The sequence below is a fragment of the Rattus rattus genome, chromosome 14 (assembly GCF_011064425.1).
Source record: "Rattus rattus isolate New Zealand chromosome 14, Rrattus_CSIRO_v1, whole genome shotgun sequence".
Lineage (NCBI taxonomy): Eukaryota > Metazoa > Chordata > Mammalia > Rodentia > Muridae > Rattus > Rattus rattus.
This window is the reverse complement of record NC_046167.1, coordinates 42,448,264-42,458,247: the sequence shown is the minus strand read 5'-3', so window position 1 is coordinate 42,458,247 and position 9,984 is coordinate 42,448,264. Positions and strand designations below refer to the sequence as shown.

General features: G+C 41.2%; 5 non-coding genes across 5 annotated transcripts; 4 read left to right on the top strand and 1 right to left on the bottom strand.

Moving 5' to 3' along the window:
- The first annotated feature begins 257 nt into the window (after positions 1-257).
- On the top strand, positions 258-340 carry Trnal-cag. The gene has a single exon. It is a non-coding gene; the product is annotated as a tRNA-Leu (tRNA).
- Positions 341-4,741: 4,401 nt separating this feature from the next.
- On the bottom strand, positions 4,742-4,815 carry Trnat-agu. Its single transcript has one exon. It is a non-coding gene; the product is annotated as a tRNA-Thr (tRNA).
- Positions 4,816-8,196: 3,381 nt separating this feature from the next.
- On the top strand, positions 8,197-8,303 carry LOC116884111. The gene has a single exon (XR_004385842.1). It is a non-coding gene; the product is annotated as a U6 spliceosomal RNA (small nuclear RNA).
- Positions 8,304-8,532: 229 nt separating this feature from the next.
- Trnar-acg lies at positions 8,533-8,605 on the top strand. Its single transcript has one exon. It is a non-coding gene; the product is annotated as a tRNA-Arg (tRNA).
- Positions 8,606-9,190: 585 nt separating this feature from the next.
- On the top strand, positions 9,191-9,263 carry Trnav-cac. The gene has a single exon. It is a non-coding gene; the product is annotated as a tRNA-Val (tRNA).
- Positions 9,264-9,984: the final 721 nt, after the last annotated feature.

The following is a 9,984-nucleotide window of genomic DNA, read 5'->3' as shown; positions in this document are numbered from 1 at the left end:
GTGACCAGCGGGTGAGCACTGGGGAGCTTCCGCTGAGGACCCGGAGCAGACACGGCTGCAGCCCGGACCGCGTTCCTCGCCGCTTAGAAGGCGAAGGATTCCGAGTTTTATTGTTAGTCACCGCCGAAGGCAGTTCACTTAGATGCAGAGACTGTTAACTTGTGAGTGAAAAGTTCTTAAATCTTGAGTAAAAGCAAGAGTGCGGAGAGTATAATTTTAAAGTAGAAGTAAGAGCAGGTAGGCATACTTCCTCGTGGGTCAGGATGGCCGAGCGGTCTAAGGCGCTGCGTTCAGGTCGCAGTCTCCCCTGGAGGCGTGGGTTCGAATCCCACTCCTGACAGCTGTCACTTTTTTAAAAACCTAATTACTTTACAGTCTACTGAAACTTTTTCCTTTTCCTTCTTCAGTAAACAATTTTTCTTTCTCATTCTATCTATACAGTGGAACACCGTGTACTTACAAAATAGCTTGAAAAGTAGAGATTTTAGTATTTTGTCTCTCCTTGTCTGTTCACATAAAAATTTAGATGAATGTTAACTCTCTCTCTCTTTTTTTTTAATGAATACAGCTCTATTTTAATCATAATGTTTACATCATTAGTGTAAGGTGTCATACTTTTGGGATGGATAGAAACAATATCTGGATAATTTTTAAAAATTCCTGTCTACATTGTATCTCAGAAAAACCACTAGTTAATGTTGAAAATTGGCTGTAAGAAAAGATATTAGGGTGTAATTAAATGCAGGGAACTCAGGGTAAATAGCTTTCCTGTAAACAGCTCCCCTGTACACATACATTCTGTCAACTTTATATCCCTTCCTAGTCAATGCTTATGTCCAGTGTAACATTGACTTATTCTGACAATGAGATTAAGCTTTTCTGGAACATACAATCAACAAAATGCTGTTATGTAGATCTTTGTGTTATTTGCCTCCTCTTGCCTCAAAAACAAAGACCCATATTCAGAATGAGTGATCCTCTCATTTTTTTTTTTTTTTTTTTTTAAACTAGAGTATTTCTTATTTACATTTCAAATGTTATTCCCTTTCCCGGTTTCTGGGCCAACATCCCCCCTAATCCCCCCCTCCCCTTCTTTATGGGTGTTCCCCTCCCCATCCTCCCCCCATTGCCGCCCTCTCCCCAACAATCACGTTCACTGGGGGTTCAGTCTTAGCAGGACCAAGGACTTCCCCTTCCACTGGTGATCTTACTAGGATATTCATTGCTACCTATGAGGTCAGAGTCCAGGGTCAGTCCATGTATAGTCTTTAGGTAGTGGCTTAGTCCCTGGAAGCTCTGGTTGCTTGGCATTGTTGTTCATAAGGGGTCTCGAGCCCCTGCAAGCTCTTCCAGTTCTTTCTCTGATTCCTTCAACGGGGGTCCTATTCTCAGTTCATTGGTTTGCTGCTGGCATTCGCCTCTGTATTTGCTGTATTCTGGCTGTGTCTCTCAGGAGAGATCTACATCCGGCTCCTGTCGGCCTGTACTTCTTTGCTTCATCCATTGAATGTTAACTCTTAATTCATGGCTCATTGTTGTCACTGATGTCTGCTAAGCCATCTCATTGGTCTGGATTTTATAAAAAAGGATTCTGGTTTTGTATGTACTTAAACTAGTTAAGATCTTCCAAAGATACAGAACTGGAGTGTGTGCTGTGTGTGTGTGTGTGTGTGTATGTGTGTTCATGTGCTTGTGAGTGCATACTTGTGTGTGTGTCTATCTCCTACCTACCTACCTACCTACCTACCTATCATCTACTTGTATACAAGAAAACAGAGAGAAATACAAATACACAGAGAGGTTTATCATGAAGACATAGCTCACAATTATCGAGGCTGAGAACTATCATGACCTTCTGTTTGTAAGCTGGAAAACAAGGAAGGCAAGTGTTCCGTCCAGTTATGAAGAACTGAAAATCCAGACAGCAGATGCTAATAAAGTCGGTCAGATCACGAAGCTACCTATTTACCCCCAACCTACCATACCATCCTCACGTGTAGGCCAAGACTGGATCAAGCCTATAGCATTAGGGATGGCAATATACTTAGTTCAGTTATGTAGGTCCTACTAATCTGGAGAATCAACTGGCTGTCAATTTGACATTTTAAATTAACTATCACACTGTTGATGGTCAGACACGGGCTTGTTTGTAGGGACACAAGAGAACAGGACAGGTTTGGACCCAGCTCGGGGAGTGAACAGACTTACAAAGACATGACCTGTAAACTTACCAGAGGTGAAGGGAGGGAGATCAGAGGTTCAAGGTCATCCTCAGCTAGGCCAAGCCAGACCTTGTACATCCCTCAGAAGGCTGAGGCAAGCCCGTTGTTACTAGATACTACAGCCAGACAAAGTCAAACAGAAATCTTAAAAAGAACCTCTAAGAAAATAATTTAATTTGGATATTTGGACATAAAGACAGTTCTAGTTAGCTTTCTGTTGCTCTGATAAAATGCCATGGTCATGGTGAGGAAAGGTTTATTTCAGTTTACAGATTACAATTCATCATCAAGGGAAATCAGGACCTGAACCTGAAGGCAGAAGCTGAAGCAGAGGCCATGGATGAAGGATGACTACTACCTTGCTCCCCAAAACATCTACCCAGGGTGGCACTAACTATAATGTGATGGGCATATCAATCATTAATCAATCATTCCCATAGTTCAGTCTGATGGAGGAAATTCTTTTTTTTTTTCCTTTTCTTTTCTTTTTTTCAGAGCTGGGGACCGAACCCAGGGTCGAACCCAGGGTCTTGCGCTTGCTAGACAAGCGCTCTACCACTGAGCTAAATCCCCAAACCCGGGGGCAATTCTTTAGTTGAGATTCCTAGTTTGTATCAAATTTGCAAAAACTAATAATTGCAAAACCAAAAATGTAAATCAAGACACGCAAACACAGGTCAGAGTGGTTCTTGGTAAATTTGAGGATAAATGAAGCGTTGGTAGTTTTATTATGACAAATAAATACATATGGGTTGTTATAAAAGTTAATTGCCACTTCTACTGTATGAACTAACGTTCCCACAAAAAAAGTCATGTATTTGTGTTGAAGATTATGATTAGTCCTCTATGGTCTGGGCAGTTGGCATGTTAAAGATCAAGAACCAAAATGATCTTGAGCTATCTTTAAGTCCCCTTAATAGCCATCCATCAACCAGTTTCTGTATTGACTACTGAACGTATTAACTTAGGAAAGCATTGCCTTTCATTGATCTGGAAGCTAAGATTGTCATCATATAGTATTTGAAATCTATGGCAGAGATGCCCCACCCATTTTGATATGATCTGTTTGCCCAATATCTACAGCAAGGTATCTGTGGTAAGCACATGGGTTAATGACTTTTGTTGTTGCTGTTCTGTGACTATAAAACATCCATTCAAAATGGAATGTGCTAATCAGAGAATTCCTGCTCCGAGGCCATGGCCACTCGTAATCTGCTCACAATAGACTATCTTGTACTCCTTTTGGAGAAAGAACATTGCTTATGTCAGATGCTTGAAGGAACCTTGCTGTGATTGACTGAAGTAATTGGATGAAGATCAGAATTGGCAGGCAGTCTTATAAGCAGATGCTTAGAGATCAACAAAAACAAAACAAACAAACAAACAAACAAACAAAAACACCAATTGTACTGTTAAAGAGAAGGCAGGCTATTTGGATGAAGTGGTCAAGTAGGGGAACACCTGGAAGAACCTTTTGTGATTTTAACACCCCATGCCTTTGATCTTTTTTATTAGACCGGCCATATAGAAGTGGTACCTTAGTGCTTAGTTTCTGCGTGTGGTATGATGCAGATGAGGCAGGTTCGGTAAGAAAAGGGGACATCGATATGCTGTCACTGGAGGATATGGAGAAAGGGAGTTTGTGGACAGAGAGGAAAAATCTAGTGAATCAGTGAATCTGCCTTCTCAGTGCAACTACCTCCTAAGCTGTTCCTCAGAGCATCAGAATTCTTTTGTTTCCACAAAAGCCATAAAACCAGGCTTGGCACTCATTCTGTGGATCTAGGGAAGTGAATAGGGGGCTGGTGCCTTGAGTTTCTATTACCCTGGTCTTGGTGAGAACACTCAGCTGAGAGTAAAAGTGACATTTTTCTCCAGACTTCTTAATTTCCTTGTATTTCAGAATTTGGGGGAAGATTCCTCACTGCTGAGTTGTCTTCCAGTCTCTGTGTTCAGAGTGTCACTCACTCTGTGACAGGATGTTGCCCTGGATAGGTTTCCAGATGTTTTCGCCCCCAAATAGCTGAGCATCATAGAGCTTTAAAATAAATTACGGCTTGTTCTATCTGGTTGTCAGAGGTGTTGCAGGGCTTTCCACACAGATTTACTAGTAATTTCAAAAACAGTTTAAAAATAAATAAGTAAAAGAAACAAACTAGTGGGGGCAGACGGTGAGAGTACACCTATTCAAGAATTCCTAAGAAAGAAAATCAAATAACCAGAGGTGCTAAAGTTCTTGAATTGTGTTTATTGTGTGTTTTCCCTGATAATTTTTGTGTTTGCTAGGGGGAAAGGTATTACGTGGAACGTTAAATGAACACTAAGAAATGCATATATTTGTTCTTAATTAATTAACCCTAGTTTTTTATTATTTATCTACTTATTTAGTTTTTTAAATTAAAACCAACTTTCTAATTTGAGTAAATATTTGGTGATGGGTGGGCAGTGCAGGACGACCACTTTGAAGTTAGTCTTGAACTGCATCAACGAGTAGCGGAAAAAAAAAAAAAAGCACAAAAAGGCCCCGCTGGGATTCGAACCCAGGATCTCCTGTTTACTAGACAGGCGCTTTAACCAGCTAAGCCACGGAGCCGGCATGCTTTCCGCGGTTCAAATCAACAAAGAAAAGGAATGAACATTATATTTGTTGGGAAGATGACCCAGGCAGTTCTCCAAATCTAAAAATGCTCTCTCGGCTTCGCTCCAAAGACCTAACAAACCACCGCTCAGCTCCTGGAAAACTGAGTCCTGGTCCGGTTGGGCGGGAAAATTACTAGTGCAGGCTGGATGCGCTAGAAGGAAGCTACCCCGAAGGGCAAGACTCTCCAGATTATCATCACACTGATAAAGGTACAAAAGTACCAGCCAGATATTAAGGAAAAGCGAATAGGCGGGGCGCACAAAGACACTGTGGGTTAGTTACTTATGTTGATCAGAACATTCCCAATCCCCAAACGGGTCCATGCAGCAAGCATGACTTTTAAATTAAACTGAAATTTAAGATTTTGGTCATCCTTTAACTGTCCCCACCTCCCCACCCCTCCGGAAATTTAGGTTTCACCTACCTCCTTCTTGGTTCTAAAATTAACGAAAAGGATTTAAGTCTCAAGCCTTAAAAAAAAATTCAAGACTTCATAATTAACAGCCCATTCTTGGAAAGGTATAAAGAAGAGGCCCGTGTGCAACATCTGCGGAGGGGGAAAGAAAGACTTCCTATAATGCTTGTCCGAAGGGTCTGATTTAATAAATGGCTCAGTAAAAAGCATTTGCAACATTTCTGTATTGTCCTGGATGCTGTGTATATTCCCGCTTCCAACCTACTCAGTCCTCTGTTAAAATAAACCCATCCTTGAAGTACAATTCAGACAAATTTACAAACTTGCCATAGTGTGAAAGTGACTTCACAAGTGAAACTTGCACTTACAATTAATTAGTTGGATTTCCTAAGACCTATAGTCACAACAATGATGCTAAATCCAACATTTTAATATTTCTAAACTGTGTTGATTGTTGAAGGATTTGTTAAACTAAGACAGGCAGCCATTGGATGACAAGAGAAGGGCACAGGGAGAAGTCTGTGGGTACTAGAGTTCTTACTCTTATTAGAAGATTTATGATCTCTGAACTCAGTATTTATGATCAACAGACTCTATGAGATACGTACCTATTTCTTTTATTTTAATTTTAAATGTTTAAGTGTGTGTGTGTGTGTGCACGTGCTTGCCTAAAATCTGGCTCTTGAGTCTGGAAGGGGGAGTTAAATCCCCTGGAGCTGGAGATTACAGGCAGTAGATAACTGACTGCCTAACTTGGGAACTGAACTCAGGTCCTTTGAAAGAACAGAACTCAACTGTTGAGTCATCTTTCCAACCTCTGCTTTTTAAAATCTTACAGTTAGCCATCAGAGTGTTAATGATGTGTTCAAAGGCCCAGTCACACAATTTAGCTTTAACTAAACTGTGGTAGATGCCAGACAACAAAACAAACATTGTATTTGGTTGGTATTTCTCCTTTGACTGAAAGTTGGTGACATTTACATGGAATATCTAAGAAGATAACAAAACTCTCATCAACCCTTTGCAGATATGTGTCGAGTTGGGTTCATACCTATAATCTTGGTTCTTGGGAAGTGAAGGCAAGAGGGTGAGAAGTTCAAGGCCAGCTTCAGCTGTAGAGAATGTGAGGTCAGCCTTGCAACAGGAGACTCTGCCTCAAAAAAAAAAAAAAAAAAAAAAAAAAACAAAAAACAAAAAAAAAAAAAAAAAACAAAAAACAAACAAAAAAAAACAAAACCAAAAACCAAAAACCAAAACAAACAAGTAACAAAAATATGAGAGGGAGTGTTACTTCCATGCAGCCTCCACTATGACTAGGAAGGCAGGTTCATAAAAACCTCATAATGACTCTGCTCCACACATTTGAGACTGGAGACAATCTAGAGCCTGTGTCACATACTGTTCCCATTAAAGCAAAGGGGAGAGGTAGACAGCAGTTTTCCTTAGGCCTTGGAGCACAACCAAAGAAGACTCAGAGGGAGAGAGTTCATCACAGTGATAGCTTAACATGCCAGCTTGACCAGACTGTAATGCCCAGTTATGTAACTAAACCTTGATGTAGGTGGGCATAGTGGTGAAAAAGCCAGAGCTGGGGTCAATCTAAGGCCAGTGGGAGAATTCCACTGCAAACCTCCAAGCACAAAGAACCCTCCCGCCCACTCTTAGTAAATTGAGGCGGCCAAATAAGGCCTTCAAATGTTGAAAAACGAAGGGAGTTTTTTATAGATTAAAAACAAAAAAATTGGGCGGGCAAACAGAGCATACAGTCTTCTGGGCTAAAGCCAATCTGGGCAGACAGAATGGACTTTTAGAGATTCCCCAAGTTCTGGCCCTATATCTATGTGTAGGAGGACCAGGAGGCACTGGGTTTTGCTTCAGTACTGGAAATCCAAGCACATAAAAGTGCATGCATTTTTCTTGGTTGTTTGGAGACAGGGTCTCAGGTAGAAAGATGGTTGGAGCTTGCTTGGTAAGTACTGATTAGAAGATGAGATTAACTTTGACCTTTTTTGTCTCCACCTGTTCCGTGTTGGAATTATAACCATGTCTCTTGTGACTTTGTGTTGATGATATACTTCAATGTCATTGATTTCTTCTTGAAATATTTTTTCTTTTTTTCTTTATATATAGTAGCATCATTCTGCAATGGAGTGGGATAATCACCAAATTACCTTAGGAGTCTATGTGCAAAACCTGATGAGAAAGAGCCCTATTTATGAGGAGAAAGTGTTAAGTAGGCTTCCATTAAAGCTTAAATGTGAAATACAGACACACGTGCATGTGTGTTAAGGGCACCAAAACTAGTTTTCTATTCTCAACATGTACAGTCTCAACATCAAGCAATTACATTCTGTTCAACAGCCCTTGATTTGTTTACAGTGCACGAGAATAGAGATGCCTTTTCACAAATATAGAAAGACCGAAACACACATACGAAAACCATTTTTGCTTAGAAAGTAACCAAATATGAACCAGAATTGACATAGTCACATAAGGCATCATGGTGGACCATGCAGAGAGACTGCCTGTTGCGATCTTGTTTGGTAAATATTTGCGATTGGAGGGAGACAAGAAAAAATACCAGGGCAAATTCCGTTTCCATAACAAATTCCATTTCCTTTCTTTTTTGTATTATTTTTCTTCTTTTTAAATCCATCAAAGTTTTATTTAGAGCTTTAATGTTTGTATCTAGTGGGCGCGGGGAACCCTGTTTTCTTTACTATTTTATCTCTCTAGCATCTAGCAATATTGGTTGAATGAATGAGAACGTGAATAGAAAGGTGACACAGGAACATCTCTCATCTCTCACCACCGTTTTGTGCGTGTGTAGTGTTTTGTTTTTGTTTTTTTTTTTGTTTTTTTTTTGAGGGAGGGAAGCAGAAACAAACCTAGAAGGAATAAAAATAAAAGAGAATCTAGTGCTCGCTTCGGCAGCACATATACTAAAATTGGAACGATACAGAGAAGATTAGCATGGCCCCTGCGCAAGGATGACACGCAAATTCGTGAAGCGTTCCATATTTTTAAAATGAAAATGAAAAAAGAAGAGAGGGAGAAGGAGAGAGAGAGGGGGAGGGGGGGGGGGGGGGGGGGAGAGAGAGAGAGAGAGAGAGAGAGAGAGAGAGAGAGAGAGAGAGAGAGAGAGAGAGAATGAGAATCTAGAACCCTAAACTAAATCTAAGTCAGAAGGGCAGCACAATTTTAAACCTCAGAATGGTCTAAGTAGTTGCCCCACCCAGAGGCTTACGTGTACGGGGCCAGTTGCGCAATGGATAACGCGTCTGACTACGGATCAGAAGATTCCAGGTTCGACTCCTGGCTGGCTCGGGGGTGCGCCTTTTGTTTCTTTATCAACTGGAAATTTCATGCAGAAAATTCATGACTGAGTTTATCTTTAACAAAACAAAACAAAAAGATATACCAAGATCTTCACTCTTATTGTTGTGTTCTGTAACCCAGTCTGTTCGAATTCATAGCAAGCCTCCTGCCCCAGCCTTACCGTTAACTCATTATTTTGTTGAGCAAATTCCACGTCGGACCATGCCTTGGCGTCACCAGCGTATATGCAGGGCCATGACCGCTAGGCCGGGATGACTCACCAGTCCATATTGGTTGTAGGATGATTTGAAGTAACCGCTTAAGACATTAAAATCTATTTAGAGAAATTACTTTTAATAACAAGGATGATTTGGTGTATCTACTGAATTTTGTCTTGGTCTTAGTCTGAATAGGAAATTCAAATGTTTATACAATGACAATGTAGTTTCCGGTCCCAATTATGAACTCTTAGGTTTGTGTTTAGTTCTGTTACTTGGGTTTAAACGCAGTGGACATTTCTCATGCACAAATAGCAACAGAAGTAAAACCATACCGAGAGAATGGCTTAATACGAAGCGATAGCAGCAGCAGCTAGTTTCCGTAGTGTAGTGGTTATCACGTTCGCCTCACACGCGAAAGGTCCCCGGTTCGAGACCGGGCGGAAACAGCAGTGGTTTCCATTTTGTTCTCGTGAAGGCGGAATCTGGAAAAGGCCATTGCCCGCCCTATTCCCGGGAGGAGAGGGAAGGACGAGCCGAGGAGGCGTTTGGCTGGGATGCCCTGGGCTCGGCCGCGTTCTTGCCTGCGGGTTTCGGACCTAGGGGAGTCTGAAGGACCCAGTCTCCCTTCACGTCGTCCTTCTTCTCACCTAGCCAAAAAGAAAGGCAGCCTAGAGGGGAGGTTCACACCAGTAACTGCTGGCATTTTGGGAGGCTGAGGCAGGAGGATTGCTGTGAGTGCAAGACCATCCTAGTCTACAGAGTGAAACTGTCTAAAACAAAACAAAAATGAGGGTAGATTCCCCAGTTAAGGAATAGATAAATAGGACCCTGAGGAGGTGCAGAGGTCCCAGGGATGGAGAAAGATTAAAACGACCTCCCAGGGGAGCGAAACTGGTAACACCGTGCCTTGCACACATTTGCTGGAGATAGAGAGGGGATGAGTGTTGTTAGATGGAATTTAGTCCATGGGCACCTGAGCTTGCTTCGAAGAAAACAAAAACAAAACCAAACCAAAACAAAACAAAACAACAAAAGGGCAAGCCCTCAAAATTAGTCTAGTCACAAATATCTTTGCCTGATAATAACAGCTCTAACACAATTTTGATAATTGCTTCAAAATGGACCCAGGTTTGCTACAGTGATAGAATACAATAATCAATAAAGAAT